This window comes from Hyperolius riggenbachi, chromosome 2, assembly GCF_040937935.1.
Source record: "Hyperolius riggenbachi isolate aHypRig1 chromosome 2, aHypRig1.pri, whole genome shotgun sequence".
Lineage (NCBI taxonomy): Eukaryota > Metazoa > Chordata > Amphibia > Anura > Hyperoliidae > Hyperolius > Hyperolius riggenbachi.
Genome location: NC_090647.1, coordinates 481,800,903 through 481,818,973, shown reverse-complemented (window position 1 = coordinate 481,818,973; position 18,071 = coordinate 481,800,903). Strand labels below are relative to the sequence as shown.

General features: G+C 46.6%; 1 long non-coding RNA gene across 1 annotated transcript in view; it reads left to right on the top strand.

Annotated features, from left to right (window-relative positions):
- Window positions 1-17,105, top strand: part of LOC137544913 (uncharacterized) — a 40,221-nt gene extending 23,116 nt beyond the window's left edge. Inside the window, exon 3 of the long non-coding RNA XR_011025939.1 lies at window positions 16,669-17,105. This is a non-coding gene — a long non-coding RNA (uncharacterized lncRNA). The remainder of the gene's footprint in view (window positions 1-16,668) is intronic.
- Window positions 17,106-18,071: the final 966 nt, after the last annotated feature.

The following is an 18,071-nucleotide window of genomic DNA, read 5'->3' as shown; positions in this document are numbered from 1 at the left end:
CCCCCATGCAGAGCACCCACTGGAGTGGGGAGCAGGAAATTTGAGCGCCATCGGCACCATGGAAGTTTGGGCGGGCCGCATGCGCCCAATAGCCGGTCCCAGAGCATTTGCCATTTTTAACAAAAGTTTTTTTGGGGTGGGAGTTAAGGTGCTGCTTGGCTAAGGCAAATCAAGCAGTCGTCCCACCCACAGCAGGACCCTCCCTTACTGCCAGGGCCGCCTTCTCTGTGAAGGGGGGGACACACCTTTGACTTACCTATACTGGGGGTGGCTACCTATACTGGGGGGACACTTTGGCTACCTTTTATGGGGGGGGGGGAGGGTGGCACCTTTGGCCACCTATGATTACTTACGGGATCAGGGGCCTCTGACTGGGGGAGGGAGGGCTACAAAGGATGTGCCGCTTGGGACCACAAGAACTTTTGCAGCACCTCTGGTCAAAGGTGCTGTAAGTAAAACATGAAAGAATTCACTGATAATATTATTAGTAAGAACAAAGGAAGAGATTATTTATTAAAAGCACTAAAGTCATGCTGCACACCAGACAACCTTATTAGGGGCTTTTAAACTGACAATGGAAAAAACTTTAGTAAATATAATACAATTGAATAACAAGAGAGGTAGCTTCCCCAGAGTGTTAAGACTTCACCCAAAGACCATTTGCAGAGCGTCGATTCCAATTATTAAAGGGAACCTGAAGTGAGAGGAATGTGGAGGCTGCCATCTTCATTCTCTAATAAACAATGCCAGTTGCCCGACCTCTGTGCTTATGCTCTGCCTCTAATAGCTAAAATCATTGGCCCAGAATCAGCATACATATTGTGATGTTTATCTGGCCTGTAGATGTCACTGTTCTACTTGATTACTGCATAAGATTATCTATATTGTTGTGGGTCATTGGTTTCTGTTCCACTCATCCTGCCCTGAGACCCTGCGGGTTCGTAGCGTTCCCTATGCTACTCTGATAAGGCGTGTTAACTTTGGATAAGGCATGCTATTTGTCTTAGTGAATCAAGCCCATTGTGTGTGCATCTAGATGGTGAATCCTGTAAATGAATTTAGTGTCAGTAACACATAACAGATGCTTTGACTCTGATATGACTCCACTGGCTGAATGCTTGTTTCAGGTGTGTGACTCAAAAACAACTTAAAGAGGAACTATAACCAAGGATTGCATGTCATTCCAGTCAGTAACTGATACCCCCATTCCCATAGGAAATCTTTACCTTTTCTCAAATAAATCATCAGGGGTGTTTGTATGGGCGATATTGTGGTGAAACTCCTCCCAAACTGGGATGTCATGACCATGGTACTGACATTTTGCTGTCTGTGAACCTCATTGCATTGTGGGAAATAACTGCATTTTCCAACTGCCAAGCAAGCAATATCTCTGTGCTTAGAACTCCCAGAAACTAACATTCTGCACAGATCATCTGGCAGAACTAAAGATGTCACCACCAGTGATACATTTCAGAATGTAAATCAGGGAGGGGTAAGAATTTACAATAAGCAACAAATACTGTAAAAAATAAGCAATTTTATTCGTTGTTATTTTCACTACAGTTCCTTTTGAAGCCCCAAGCTCAGCATGACAGCCAAGCAACTGGCATTGTTTTGAGTCTTGTAAATTGCAGAACATTTTTGGCAATCACTCCAACTTCATTAAATGTTTCTCTTTAATTCAGGGGTACTTTAATAAACAGCATGTTTCATAGATGTCTCTACTTCTTCACTAGAGATGGCCCGAACGGTTCGCCGGCGAACGGCTCCCCGCGAACTTCGGTGGTTCGCGGAGAACCGCAAACTTTTCCGGAAGTTTGATTCGCTCCCATAGTGCATCATGAGGGTCAACTTTGAGCCTCTAAATCACAGTCAGCAGGTACATTGTAGCTAATCAGGCTACACTCCCTCCTGGAGCCACTCCCCCCCTTATAAAAGGCAGGCAGCGTCAGGCTTTGGACTGACTCGTGTGCCTGCAGTAATTAGAGAAGGGAGAGCTGCTGTGCAGAGACCTATAGTGAAAGCTTAGTTAGGCTCTTGTAGGCTTCTTAGCTTGCTCCTTGCTGATTCTTATTGCTAAAAAAGCACCCCTCAACAGCTCTTTTGAGAGCTAATCTTGTTCTTGTGATCTACTTTTTTGTGTGTGTGTGTGTGTGTGTGACCCACTTGCATTATATACAGCCCTGTCAGTCAGTCGCAGCTGGCCATTGGCCCCTTGGTGGTATAATTATTACTACTGTGCCAGGTGCACATTGAAATACCCATCACTGCATATACCTACCTGTTATTCACAGTGCACCCACCTACCTACGTGAGCGCACGCAGTGTCACTGTGCCTGTCTAGTACCTGTCTGTGTGTGACAGGTGCACATTGTAATACCCATCACTGCATATACCTACATGTTGTTAGCAGTGCACCCTCCTACCTACGTCAGCACACGCAGTGTGATATTTAATACCACCAGTCACTGTACCTGTTCACGGTACGTGTGTGTGACAGGTGCACATTTGTAATACCCATCACTGCATATACCTACCTGTTGTGTTCAGTGCACTCACCTACCTACGTGAGTGCACGCAGTGTGAAATACCACTCCGTGCATACCTGTTAACTGCACCTGTGTGACTGCACATTGTATTAGTCAAGTCAGTGCATACCTTTCACTTCATCCCCCCCAATATAGACAAAACAAAAGGCAGAGGCAGGCCACCTGGCAGGTCTGTTCAAGGTCACGCTGTCGTGATTTTGTGCGGCCCTCAACCAAAGTACAGTGTTCAGAAGAAGGCACGTGCCATCAACCCCCAATATTGTCAGGGCATAGTTGTCTAACTTAACACAGAACACCTCATCTTTCTCAGCTTCTGCACGGAAGCGAGACATGTCTTCCTCCTCCTGCTCTGATTCTGGCACCCCACTTAACACTCAGTTGGCCACCACCACCCACTTAACACTCAGTTGGCCACCACCACCAAAGTGCCATCACCCCAGGGCTCAGCGGTGTGGAATTTTTTTTGTGTGTCTGCCTCAGATGAGAGCAATGCCATCTGTACTCTCTGCCACCGAAAAGTGAGCCGTGGAAAGACCAAGACTCGCGTAGGGACAACTACCTTACAAAGGCACATGATTACAAAGCACAAACTGCAATGGGATGACCACCTGAGGAAAAGCAGCACACAAAAGCAAAGCCACACACCACACTGGAAGATACCAGGCCGCAATTTCTTCTCAAAAAAGGCGATACCTAAACTGTACCGTGATGTTGAAAGGCAAGTGGTGACATCTCTGGCACACAGCGTTGGGTCAAGGGTCCTTCTGACCACGGATGCCTGGTCTGCAAAGCACGCTCAGGCAAAGCACACTCAGGCCTGCCCGAAGACTAAGTCAGTCCCCACACACAGCATCTCCGCCTGCACGCCGTGTGACTGCCTGCCCCAAGACTAAGTCGCTCCCCACACAGCATCTCTGCCTACAGGCCGGTTGACTGCCTTCTCTGCCACCACATACAGGGTCCAGGACTTCAGGTGGATTCCTGAATTTTTAACCACTTTCCGACCGCCTAACGCACAGGGGCGGCCGGGAAGTGGAGCCCGCAAGGACCAGCTCACCCACAGAGGCGGAGGTCCTTTTAGGGGCATGGGCATCCGTGACGCGATCCTGCGCCGGCGCCTGACTCAGCTCACCCGCCGCAACATCCCGCCGGCCATACGGAAGCGCCGGCGGGATGTTAACCCTGCGTTCGCCGCATACAAAGTGTATAATACACTTTGTAATGCTTACAAAGTGTATTATACAGGCTGCCTCCTGCCCTGGTGGTCCCAATGTCCGAGGGACCCCCAGGGCAGGCTGCAGCCACCCTATGTTGCACCCAAGCACACTGATTTCTCCCCCCCCTGCCCCAGATCGCCCACAGCACCCCTCAGACCCCCCCCCCTGCCCACCCCCCAGACCCCTGTTTGCACCCAATCACCCCCCTAATCACCCATCAATCACTCCCTGTCACTATCTGTCAACGCAATATTTTTTTATCCCCCCCTGCCCCCTGCCTCCTCCTGATCACCCCCCACCCCTCAGATTCTCCCCAGACCCCCCCCCCCCCCCCCCGTGTACTGTATGCATCTATCCCCATGATCACCTGTCAATCACCTGTCAATCACCCGTCAATCACCCATCAATCACCCATCAATCACCCCCTGTCACTACCACCCATCAATCAGCCCCTAACCTGCCCCTTGCGGGCAATCTGATCACCCACCCACACCAATAGATCGCCCACAGATCCGACGTCAGATCACCTCCCAAGTGCAGTGTTTACATCTGTTTTCTACCCTAAACACCCACTAATTACCCATCAATCACCCATCAATCACCCCCTATCACCAACTGTAACTATTACCCATCAGATCAGACCCTAATCTGCCCCTTGCGGGCACCCAATCACCCGCCTATACGCTCAGATTGCCCTCAGACCCCCCCTTATCAATTCGCCAGTGCATTAGTTACATCTGTTCTTCCCTGTAATAACCCACTGATCACCTGTCAATCACCCATCACTCACCCCCTGTCACTGCCACCCATCAATCACCCCCTGGCACTGCCACCCATCAATCAGCCCCTAACCTGCCCCTTGCGGGCAATCTGATCACCCACCCACACCAATAGATCGCCCGCAGATCCGACGTCAGATCACCTCCCAAGTGCAGTGTTTACATCTGTTCTCTACCCTAAACACCCACTAATTACCCATCAATCACCCCCTATCACCACCTGTCACTGTTACCCATCAGATCAGACCCTAATCTGCCCCTTGCGGGCACCCAATCACCCGCCTACACGCTCAGATTGCCCTCAGACCCCCCCTTATCAATTCGCCAGTGCATTAGTTACATCTGTTCTTCCCTGTAATAACCCACTGATCACCTGTCAATCACCTGTCAATCACCCATCAATCACCCCCTGTCACTGCCACCCATCAATCACCCCCTGGCACTGCCACCCATCAATCACCCCCTGTCACTGCCACCCATCAATCAGCCCCTAACCTGCCCCTTGTGGGCAATCTGATCACCCACCCACACCAATAGATCGCCCGCAGATCCGACGTCAGATCACCTCCCAAGTGCATTGTTTACATCTGTTCTCTCCTCTAAACACCCACTAATTACCCATCAATCACCCCCTGTCACTGCTATCCATCAGATTAGACCCCTATCTGCCCCTAGGGCACTCAATCACCCGCCCACACCCTCAGAACGCCCTCAGACCCCAGCCCTGATCACCTCGCCAGTGCATTGCTTGCATCTATTCCCCCCTCTAATCACACCTTGAGATACCCATCAATCACCTCCTGTCACCCCCTAGCACACCTACCCATCAGATCAGGCCCTAATTTGCCCCGTGTGGGCTCCTGATCACTCGGCCAAACCCTCAGATCCCCCTCAGACCCCCTTCCAATCACCTCCCCAGTGCATTGATTGCATCTATTTTCCCCTCTAACCACCCCCTGAGACACCCATCAATTACCTCCTGTCACCCCCCTAGCACTCCTATCCATCAGATCAGGCCCAATACAACCTGTCATCTAAAAGGCCACCCTGCTTATGACCGGTTCCACAAAATTTGCCCCCTCATACACCACCTGTCATCAAAATTTGCAGATGCTTATACCTCTGAACAGTCATTTTGAGACATTTGGTTTCCAGACTACTCACGGTTTTGGGCCCGTAAAATGCCAGGGCGGTATAGGAACCCCACAAGTGACCCCATTTTAGAAAAAAGACACCCCAATGTATTCTGTTAGGTGTATGGCGAGTTCATAGAAGATTTTATTTTTTGTCAAAAGTTAGCGGAAATTGATTTTTATTGTTTTTTTTTTCACAAAGTGTCATTTTTCACTAACTTGTGACAAAAAATAAAATCTTCTATGAACTCGCCATACACCTAACGGAATACCTTGGGGTGTCTTCTTTCTAAAATGGGGTCACTTGTCAGGTTCCTATACTGCCCTGGCATTTAAGGGGCCCTAAACCGTGAGGAGTAGTCTAGAAAACAAATGCCCCAAAATGACCTGTGAATAGGACGTTGGGCCCCTTAGCGCACCTAGGCTGCAAAAAAGTGTCACACATGTGGTATCGCCGTACTCAGGAGAAGTAGTATAATGTGTTTTGGGGTGTATTTTACACATACCCATGCTGGGTGGGAGAAATCTCTCTGTAAATGGACAATTGTGTGTAAAAAAAATCAAACAATTGTCATTTACAGAGATATTTCTCCCACCCAGCATGGGTATGTGTAAAAATACACCCCAAAACACATTATACTACTTCTCCTGAGTACGGCGGTACCACATGTGTGGCACTTTTTTACACCCTAAGTACGCTAAGGGGCCCAAAGTCCAATGAGTACCTTTAGGATTTCACAGGTCATTTTGAGAAATTTCGTTTCAAGACTACTCCTCACGGTTTAGGGCCCCTAAAATGCCAGGGCAGTATAGGAACCCCAAAAATGACCCCATTCTAGAAAGAAGACACCCAAAGGTATTCCGTTAGGAGTATGGTGAGTTCATAGAAGATTTTATTTTTTGTCACAAGTTAGCGGAAAATGACACTTTGTGAAAAAAAAACAATTAAAATCAACTTCTGCTAACTTGTGACAAAAAAAATAAAAACTTCTATGAACTCACCATACTCCTAACGGAATACCTTGGGGTGTCTTCTTTCTAAAATATCAATCACCCATCAATCCCATCAATCACCCCATGTTACCACCTGTCACTGCTACCCATCAGATCCCTATCTGCCCCTAGGGCACCTAATCACCCGCCCACACCCTCAGAACGCCCTCAGACCCCAGCCCTGATCACCTCGCCAGTGCATTGCTTGCATCTATTCCCCCCTCTAATCACACCCTGAGACACCCATCAATCACCTCCTGTCACCCCCTAGCACACCTACCCATCAGATCAGGCCCTAATTTGCCCCGTGTTGGCTCCTGATCACTCGGCCAAACCCTCAGATCCCCCTTCCGATCACCTCCCCAGTGCAATGATTGCATCTATTTTCCCCTCTAATCACCCCCTGAGACACCCATCAACCCCCTCCTGTCACCCCCCTAGCACTCCTATCCATCAGATCAGGTCCAATACAACCTGTCATCTAAGAGGCCACCCTGCTTATGACCGGTTCCACAAAATTCGCCCCCTCATAGACCACTTGTCATCAAAATTTGCAGATGCTTATACCCCTGAACAGTCATTTTGCGCCATTTGGTTTTAAGACTACTCCTCACGGTTTAGGGCCCCTAAAATGCCAGGGCAGTATAGGAACCCCAAAAATGACCCCATTCTAGAAAGAAGACACCCAAAGGTATTCCGTTAGGAGTATGGTGAGTTCATAGAAGATTTTATTTTTTGTCACAAGTTAGCGGAAAATGACACTTTGTGAAAAAAAAACAATTAAAATCAACTTCCGCTAACTTGTGACAAACAAATAAAAACTTCTATGAACTCACCATACTCCTAACGGAATACCTTGGGGTGTCTTCTTTCTAAAATGGGGTCATTAGTGGGATTCCTATACTGCCCTGGCATTTTAGGGGCCCTAAACCGTGAGGAGTAGTCTTGAAACAAAAATGACCTGTGAAATCCTAAAGGTACTCATTGGACTTTGGGCCCCTTAGCGCAGTTAGGCTGCAAAAAAGTGCCACACATGTGGTATCGCCGTACTCGGGAGAAGTAGTATAATGTGTTTTGGGGTGTATTTTTACACATACCCATGCTGAGTGGGAGAAATACCTCTGTAAATGACAATCTTTTGATTTTTTTTACACACAATTGTCCATTTACAGAGTTATTTCTCCCACCCAGCATGGGTATGTGTAAAAATACACCCCAAAACACGTTGTACTACTTCTCCCGAGTACGGCGATACCACATGTGTGGCACTTTTTTGCACCCTAACTGCGCTAAGGGGCCCAAAGTCCAATGAGTATCTTTAGGATTTCACAGGTCATTTTGAGAAATTTTGTTACTACTCCTCACGGTTTAGGGCCCCTAAAATGCCAGGACAGTATAGGAACCCCACAAATGACTCCATTTTAGAAAGAAGAAACCCCAAGGTATTCTGTTAGTAGTACGGTGAGTTCATAGAAGATTTTATTTTTTGTCACAAGTTAGTGGAAATTGATTTTTATTGGTTTTTTTCACAAAGTGTCATTTTCCGCTAACTTGTGACAAAAAATAAAATGTTCTATGAACTCACCGTACTATTAACGGAATACCTTGGGGTGTCTTCTTTCTAAAATGGGGTCATTTGTGGGGTTCTTATACTGTCCTGGCATTTTAGGGGCCCTAAACCGTGAGGAGTAGTCTTGAAACGAAATTTCTCAAAATGACCTGTGAAATCCTAAAGGTACTCATTGGACTTTGGGCCCCTTAGCGCAGTTCGGGTGCAAAAAAGTGCCACACATGTGGTACCGCCGTACTCAGGAGAAGTAGTATAATGTGTTTTGGGGTGTATTTTTACACATACCCATGCTGAGTGGGAGAAAGATCTCTGTAAATGGACAATTGTGTGTAAAAAAAAATTAAAAAATTGTCATTTACAGAGATATTTCTCCCACCCAGCATGGGTATGTGTAAAAATACACCCTAAAACACATTATACTACTTCTCCTGAGTACGGCAATACCACATGTGTGGCACTTTTTTGCAGCCTAACTGCGCTAAGGGGCCCAAAGTCCAATGAGCACCTTTAGGCTTTACAGGAGTGCTTACAAATTAGCCTCCCCCAAAATGCGAGGACAGTAAACACACCCCACAAATGACCCCATTTTGGAAAGTAGACACTTCAAGGTATTCAGAGAGGGGCATGGTGAGTCTGTGGCAGATTTCATTTTTTTTTGTCGCAAGTTAGAAGAAATGGAAACTTTTTTTTTTTGTGTCACAAAGTGTCATTTTCCGCTTACTTGTGACAAAAATTAATATCTTCTATGAACTCACTATGCCTCTCAGTGAATACTTTGGGGTCTTCTTTCCAAAATGGGGTCATTTGGGGGGTATTTATACTATCCTGGAATTCTAGCCCCTCATGAAACATGTCAGGTGGTCAGAAAAGTCATAGATGCTTGAAAATGGGAAAATTCACTTTTTGCACCATAGTTTGTAAACGCTATAACTTTTACCCAAACCAATAAATATAAACTGAATGGGTTTTTTTTAATCAAAAACATGTTTGTCCACATTTTTCGCGCTGCATGTATACAGAAATTTTACTTTATTTGAAAAATGTCAGCACAGAAAGTAAAAAAAAATCATTTTTTTGCCAAAATTCATGTCTTTTTTGATGAATATAATAAAAAGTAAAACTCACAGCAGCAATCAAATAGCACCAAAAGAAAGCTTTATTAGTGACAAGAAAAGGAGCCAAAATTCATTTAGGTGGTAGGTTGTATGAGCGAGCAATAAACCGTGAAAGCTGCAGTGGTCTGAATGGAAAAAAAGTGCCTGGTCCCTAAGGGGGGTAAAGCCCACGGTCCTCAAGTGGTTAAGGCTGCTGCTAGCAGCGGCCGCTATAATAATTTTTCTGGTGCGTGTACATGCCAGCCTAATTTTTCTGGCTGCAGTTGCAACAACAAACCAAAAGGCATGTACATGTGCCAATTGCCCTTCGTGATCATTACCTTGCCGCGGTGAAGGGGCTTGCGTATCACAATGAAGCAATGCCCACCGGCTATATGAGTGTCTCGGGGGGGGGGGGGGGGGGGGGCACACCCATGATAATAAGGTCGTTGCTTCATTGTGGACAGACCAAATTTGATCAGCTGGACAGTCACTGTTCTGTCATTCAGCTACCTCAGCCCGGTGACCATATGTGCTGGAAAGCCGCCATCACCTGCACTCTCGTCATGGTGCGCACCAGTCCAGCAAACAGCTGTTTGCAGTCACTGCATACCTTTCACTGCATCTGTGACTGCACATTGCATTATACCTGGCAGTCAGTGTATACCTTTCACTTAAATGGATGGCAGACTTGCCCTCCATAACAGATTCTCGTAAAAGGTATTAAAGTTGATTAGTCTCATATACAGCAGGGCCTCGAAAGTCCTCCTGTATTGTTATTTTTTGTCACTACCTCGGGACTTGCGTGCCATGCCTGCTGCCTTCCTTGGATGTGTGGTAGTGGTAGCTGTTTCTTAGGCTCCCACTCCGGACCAGAATCGAACCAGGATTCCCCGGCCATTACCCATGGTCACCATGCTACTGAGAAAGTACCATTGAAAGTTTACACAGTTGAATGAATGGCAGACTTGCCCTCCATAATGCATTCTTGGCAAATGCTTTCGATTTGGTTTGTCTTGCGCTGGGTCAAAGGTCCATCTGACCACAGATGCCTGGTCTGCAAAGCACGGTCAGGGCAGGTACATTACTTATACAGCAAATGGGTCCTTACTTGGATGTGTGGTGGTGGTAGCCGGTTCTCAGGCTCCCACTCCGGACCAGAATCGAACCCTGATTCCCAGCCATTACCCGTGGTCACAATGGCAGATGTGCCCTCCATAACAGATTCTCGTTACAGGTACTGAGCAGCCTGCAAAAAATGTAATTTAAAAAAAATAGATGTAAGCTTTAACAATGGTAGAGAAAGAACCATCGAAAGTTGATAAGGCAGTCAGACATTACCTGATATCACCGAGGAAGAGCAATCTTGCCAGGATGCGCACCAGTCCAGCACGTCCGTCACAACACAAACAGCTGTTTGCGGTGCGTTACACAGTGAGTTTGGTGTGTCAGTGTGAAGCAGTACTCTAATTACACTCCCTGATTGATGTATACACATGCAAGATGTTTTAGCACTTTAGGCCTCCAATTTAGCATGCAATGTGATTTCTGCCCTTAAAACGCTGCTTTGCATCAAATCCAGATTTTTCCCTGGGACTTTTGGCGTCTATCCCACTCATCCATGCAAAAACTCAGATGTTAGACTCCTTGAAACATCTTTTCCATTACTTTTGTGGCCAGCATAGGTGTTTCTAGTTTTCAGAGTTCGCCTCCCTATTGAAGTCTATCGCGGTTCACTAAAGTTCGCGCGAACTGAACTTTTGCGGAAGTTCGTGTTCACGGTTTGAGAACCGAAAATCGGAGGTTCGGGTCATCTCTAATTTTCACGTTAAAATGCTGCAATGATGTGGCTGGAGCATAAGTTAATCACAAAATGCATTGTTCAGTTCAGAACTTAATAAATATCTTTGTGATATATGGGTTGTTGCACTAGAAGTTAAGTGGCATTCTTATACTATATATATTCTTATACTATACTATAATTGTTGTTATTATTTTGGAGGTTGGCTCTCTACCCTATTAGTTATAAAGTGTTGCTTCCAGGAAAGATACTGCTAGGTTTTTTTAGTTCACTCGGGGGACCCGGGAGGGCGTAATCCTGTGTGTAATTAATATAGAGCCGCAGCGGAGGGTTGTACAGTACCTGCTCCCGGCAGCAGGACAGATCCTCTTAATTCCAGCTCATTGCCTTATCATGTAGCTTATCACCATGCGGCTCTTGATACATGTCACATGACATGCAGAGACTGAAGCCGCAAGCTGACTGGCTGTAGCTGCACAGCGCAAATAATGTATAGCAGCTTCAGCCCAAACCCCTCCCCCCCGCCCGTGACAGTGGGGGTCATTGGGCTATTGTTACTCCCTGCTTAGAGACAGTGGTGTATCAATAGGGGTTGCACAGGTCTCACACCGGGGCCCTTTGGCAAGAGAGACCCCATAGCGCTCTCCCTCAACTGCAGTATTAGCTCTTGATTGGTCCTGTGCTGGTTATAATCACTTCCATAAATGGTATAAATGATAATAATCATTAACAAACTGTTCCCCATCCCCTTGTTTCACCTCTGACACTGTGTTGTCCTTGGCAGGTTTTGGTGCGCCATATAGAGTGCTTGGAAGGCCGCATGTAAAACTTGCACCAGGGCCCATCGTAGCTCCTTAGCTACGCCACTGCTTAGAGTTACTGTGCTGTATGTAAAGTGCTATATAATCTGATGGGGCTTTATATGTAGAAAGTAATTAGTATTAGCATTGTGCACAGTCCTGCCTGTCAGCAGCTGAGAGTAGAACTTTTTACAGCAAATATATTTACCATGGGGGCAGCGTGGGAGGAAAATATAGGCGGCGTAGAAACCAAATATTTACAGGTGGGTAGCAACCATCATATCTATTTGAGAATGGGCTCTTAAGATCTTATTAACATCTATTTTGCCTGCAGCATTTTATTTTTGTGTGTGTGTGTGTTGTCTCTCGCTGTTATTGTGCTCCATGTTTACTGCGTGAATATTTTATCATGTTATCACTAAGTGCCTGTTTGGCACAAACTTTACAGATTTGTTTTACGAGTCACATTTTAATAAGAGCCTGATGATCCGCCTGTGGTTAGCGTATGCAGCAATCTGAAGTCATGTCACACAGAAGCCAGATTATCAATATGGCTGAATTCACCACTTGGATTTGTTCACATTCAACGCCAATCTGCCAATAATATTTGGCTGTATTTAGATAAGCTGTCTGTTTATAGCTAAAATTAGAGTGATTTAATAACGTCAGAGAGCTGTGGAGAACTTGATGGGCTAAAGAAGACCTGAGGTGGGTCTGGACATCAGAAATGATCAATGCTACCTGATCCTGGGGGTTGGGCAGATCAGGTAGCCGCCATCTCCGCTGCTCCGTTCGCCTGCAATCTTGCAGTTTCACTTTCTTGACCCTAGGGGTCACTGAAAGAAGCTGCTCTCACAGAGAAGCAGGCAGGGAGGTGGGGGAGCGGCATGGGGCGTGCCTGCAGGAACGCCCCTAGTGGGCGTTTTGAGCAGAGAATCCCTCTCCTTCCATTACCCTCCGAAATAGCGACACTCATTGTCTATGTCCACACGCATGTCCTGCAGCAGGGAACAGTTTGAATTGTTGTCATCTGAGCAAATCATCGTTACCACCCCACCTCTTGTTTGCTCTACATCCTTTTAGATCATACATGTCAAACTCTGGCTTGCGAGAGCCATCAAATGTGGACTGCAAGTGGTTTCCCAGCATTGCATTATGACTGGCCCACTCTAGACCACCAGGGAAGCTATGTTAGGGTTGAAGCCCTAGAGATCACCAGGGAAGCCAAATGTCTTGTTTTGCATAAACTCCCAATTCCTTGGGAGGAGCGGTCAGAATCAGTGTTGGTGCTGCTCTAGTTCCATGCAAGCCGGAAAAATCTGAGACAGACAGTGGAAAAGAGTGAGTACGCTCTCTCTCTTTTCCATTGTCTACCTCAGGGAAGCCATGGGGGAGGGAGGGAAAAGCATTAGACACCAGGGAACTGTATGGGGTGACACTAGGTTACTGTTTAGAGGTGGGGGGGGGGGCACTATACATGTGGGATCTGTATAGGGGAGGAAGGGGGCCAGTACACACCAGGGAACTATATAGGGGAGGGCGGGAAGGAGGGCCACTAGAAACCTAAGAACTGTATAGGGTAGGGAGAGGAGCCAATAGACACCAGGAAACTGTATGGGGAGGGAGTGGGCCATTAGACACCATGTAACTGTGTGTACATATATTTTTGGGGCCATTTAAACTATAGGTTAGGGTCTCTTCACAGGGGGACAACCTCACCAAGGTAGAAGAGTCCAGTACTTGATATTTTGCATGCAAACTATTATGGAAGCTAATATCCTCCATAGTGTAAATAAATGCAGTATTTGTTTGGATGCAAGGTGTGCATTTAGCCTGTTAGAAGTGGTGCATGCCTGAGTGATTAACCATTCAAATGCGGCATGTCTAATGTTTTTTGGGATGCGCAGCCCTTCTCCTTTTTGTCTTTGCTATTAATATAAATAGACTGTTGCTGTGCCAGTGACTCCAATACAATTGTGTACCACGTAGTACCGCTCGGCATTGCTCTGCAGAGTCTTCCTTTGCTTCATTGGATGCACATCTGCCATATCGCGTCACCCCAAGGGTAGTGTGGTCAGTCCACGGAGACTAATGGCCACTGCGATGGGGGAGCGGTGGTGGAGTGATGCAATGCCCTAGTGTAAAAGGGGCAATTTTGAAGCAATATACATTTTTGCCCGTTGTACACAAGAGATTTGCTTAGAGATAATTTTACTATTTGTCACAAGATGTCCTCGCGCATAACTTCCTTAGGCGTAGTATTACCCGTCCCCAGTGGGGTAGCAATAGGGGGTGCAGAGGTAGCAACCACATCGGGGTCCTTGGGCCAGAGGGGCCCCATGGGGCTCTTCCTCAACCAAAGTATTAGCTGTTTATTGGTCCTGTGGTGGTAATAATCACTTCTATAGATGCTTTGAATAGTAGTAATGATTAACAAACTGTTCCCCATCCCCTTCTTGCACCTCTAATACTGTGGATGACCTTGGCAGGTTTTAGTGCGCTGTATCAAGTGTTACAAATACAGTGCTTGGGGGGGGGGGGGGGGGGGCGTGTAAAACTCGCACCGGGGCCCATAGCTCCATAGCTACGCCACTGCCCTTTCCTATGCATAGTATTACTACGCAAACAGGAGGTAATGTGTGGACATATACGTATCGTTTTTTATTAATGATGGCGCCACCTCAATGATGGCCACCATCATTCACCCAGGGACTTAGATCAATAAATGGGAACTGTGTTCCCATTCATTTATCTCCTGTCTAGCGATCGGCGGCAGTAACAAGAGTGGGAGCGTGTGGGGGGAAAGCGGGAGCGCACAGCAGCAAGGGACGTAGTTCCTCGTCCCGGGGGAGGAGAAAGGGGGGTAAAGCAGAGACATAGATACTTATCACGGGGGAGGGGGAAGGGGGGTAAAGCAGGGACATAGATACTTGTTCCGGGGGAGGGGAAGTGGTTAAAGACCTGTAAGTGCTTTGTTTACTGAAACTTATAGGTCAACTTTGATTGTTTTGACAGAGTACAGGGCAAAGCTTTTATTTAAAAAAATGCATACATCCCTGTCCAAATTAATTTTGCTGCACTGATGCAGAGGTTGAGGCAGTAATGCCAGAATATCAGGGCTGTGGAGTCGGTACAAAAATCATCCGACTCTGAATATCCTGTTGACTATGGCTATTCTTCAGCATAACACATTTGATGATGTGATTATGCAGCAAAAGGTGGTTACAATGGCAATGAATGGGGCTACAGAATGGTCTCCTCACATGTAAGCATGGTAGGCGTCAGGAATGACACCTGCTTCAGATAAATCTTACTCTCCTTTCAGTTTGCATGGAGGGGTATAAAAGTTCACTTAAAGTGTACCTCAGGGGAATAAAATAATAATAATAATAATAAAGATACTTACCTAAGAAGAGGTAAGGCAAGAGCAGGCACTGTTGACTTCGCCATTAGTGGTAGGAGTGGGCTCCCCAAGGCGTGGATTCTAAGTAGCTACAGGTCTTCACCAGAGCACCCTGCAAGGAATGATGGGCCGCTACTTCCAGTGGGCAACGGACTACTTTGCTGTCTGGTAGCTTCCAGGTCACGACCCCTGGAATTGCCTCACCAGTGACTAGAAAGAACGTGTGACACTGTGTAGTGGAGTTTGTTGTTTAGTAATAGGCTGCAGACAGACATATTAAGGCCACAAACAAGGCTCAGAGGCAGACAGTGTTCAATTGTAGTCAATTAACAGGCCAAGGGCCAGGCCGGGCAGCAGACCGACGTAAACGGGAAACAAGCCAAGATCAATAATGAATAATCGGATCAGGAACTGGCAGGCAGGTACAAGTACTGATGCTAGCCAATCTGCATGAACAAACAGCACCAGAAACAGGCCTTTATAAGCAGACGATTGGTGCGAAACTTCAAACGTCGTGCATGCGCATCCTACGGAACGCTTGCACATGTGTGTGTATCTGAATGACCAATCGTGCATGTGTGAATGCTCGTTTCGTGGTAAATGTATGTGAGATGTGATGCCATAGGGCGTAATACGTCTAGTAAAAAAATAAGATGCCGTTCTTACGCACGCATGCTCACGAGCAGTACACTGCAGAAGACGCCAAGGAGGGAACCAGTAAGCATGACAAGAGGGAAGCCTTTGGATCCTGCAGAGGCTTCCCACGTCCTCCTGGCCCCCAGCGAGGCTGCCTGTGGACCCCAGACATATCTGACATGGCAGTAAGGGGAAGCCGCTCATCCATGAGAGGCTCCATACTTCTGTGTAGACGCTGCTGTTCTCGCGCGGGGGCAACATGGCTGTGCTTGTGCGTGAAGAGGAGCACAGGCGTGATCTTCATGAGGGTCCCGGATAGCTGCGGTGGTCTGCAGGAGGAGGAGGACATGGCAAACCTCAGGAGGATCCAGATCCCTTTTTATGTAATTATCTGTATTTTTTTTATTGTCACCTCGGGTCTACTTTAAGGAGAGCGAAAAGTATAAAAGTGTGGTCCAGTGATCACAATAACTGCCTAACCCAACTCATGATGTGTATGCGGTCCTCGAAGACTACTGTCATTCCTTTCATGCTTTAGCCCATGGTGGCTTGGGAGCTGCCACCATGACCTTACAGCAAGAAAAAGCAGTGCAATGGTAACTTAATTACTTTGTGAGCACTTTCTTTGTTGATGTCTGGAGCGCTAGCAGTCTCCTGACATGACTAATCTCATCTTATTTCTCCACTGGACAGATTCATCTGGTTCTGCTCTCCCCTAGTTCAATCCTGAACACTGCTGTGACTGCACATTCTACTCCATCATACTACAGAGAACTGTCACCGTAACGTATGTTATTGTACATCAGGAGGACCACAAGGGAATCCAAGAGTATGAAAAGCATGATCACCATCAAACGGAAGCAGCTGTCAGATTGGCAGTCACACAGTTCTCCATGGACATTACAGTCTGCACTGGAACACCATACAGAACTTAACTCACCACATTCTCTTGAATCTTATACCTAAAGGAGACAGTTTATGGAGAACATTAAAACTAAAAAAAAACCTTTCTCATTTCTAATTCATGAAGGGCAGCCTATCGGAGACTGTGACATGCATGGTGTGTTCTTGGAGGGAGAAGCAAAATCAGGTCTTGCGACCGTAAGCAAAACTACTAACAGAAATCCTATTATCAGCTCGATGGATGGATAGGTAGACAGCCATAACCCGTAGCCTCTGTCATTTCATGGGAACGGCTCGGTGTTCTTTGTAAAGTGCTGCCAAAATTTGTCATTGCTAGATAAATGAGGACCATGAAAAAGTAAATAAAAAAAATAAGTAAAATAAGCAGTACGTGAAATGTAGAAATAAATGATAGAAAAGCATAAAATGTAGAAATAAAAACGACTTCTTTGCATGAGAACTCTTGCCTTGGCCAACCTTTCTGCCAGGCAGGGACGGATCTAGGGGGGGGGGCAAGCGGGTCTCTTGCCCCAGGCGCAGTTTGTTGAATACTTAAAAAGGCGGCAAAATGTGGATGGGGAATGGCAGTTTAGGCGCCAAAACCTGACCTTGCCCCAGGCGCAACTTGGGGCAACTTGGTCTAGATCCGTCCCTGCTGCCAGGGGGCAAAACTGAAAATTTGGTATAATTCCATGATGGCTTTTCAGATTAGTGGACTAGCTTTGAATGCCTCCATATCTCTTCAGTATAACAACAAACTGACATTTGATAAAGTTAGTGTTAAAGTGTACCCGAGGCAGCAGGTGTCATGATAAGGTAAACATGTATGTTCAGTGCAAAACATAAATAACCAGGCTGTTTTACTTGTTGTCTTGTCTGGAATATAGTAAACCTCACTGATAAACAGATTACAGCCATAAGGGTCCATTACATGCGGAGCGATGCAGCTACATAGCTGCATCACACCGCGGGTGTCCTGAAACCAATGCACGGCAATGGAACTGTTTCCATTGCGTGCTGAGCTATCTGAGAACCTGCAGCATTCACCCGCCGTCCCCTCCATACACTTCCGCATCTTCCGAAGTGAAGTGACGCGAACGACAGCGAAAGTGATGCAATGCTGCGAGATAGCCGCATTCACATCAATATGACAATGGAAAAGGGCCTTAAAAGTTTTCCTGGCAGAATACAGA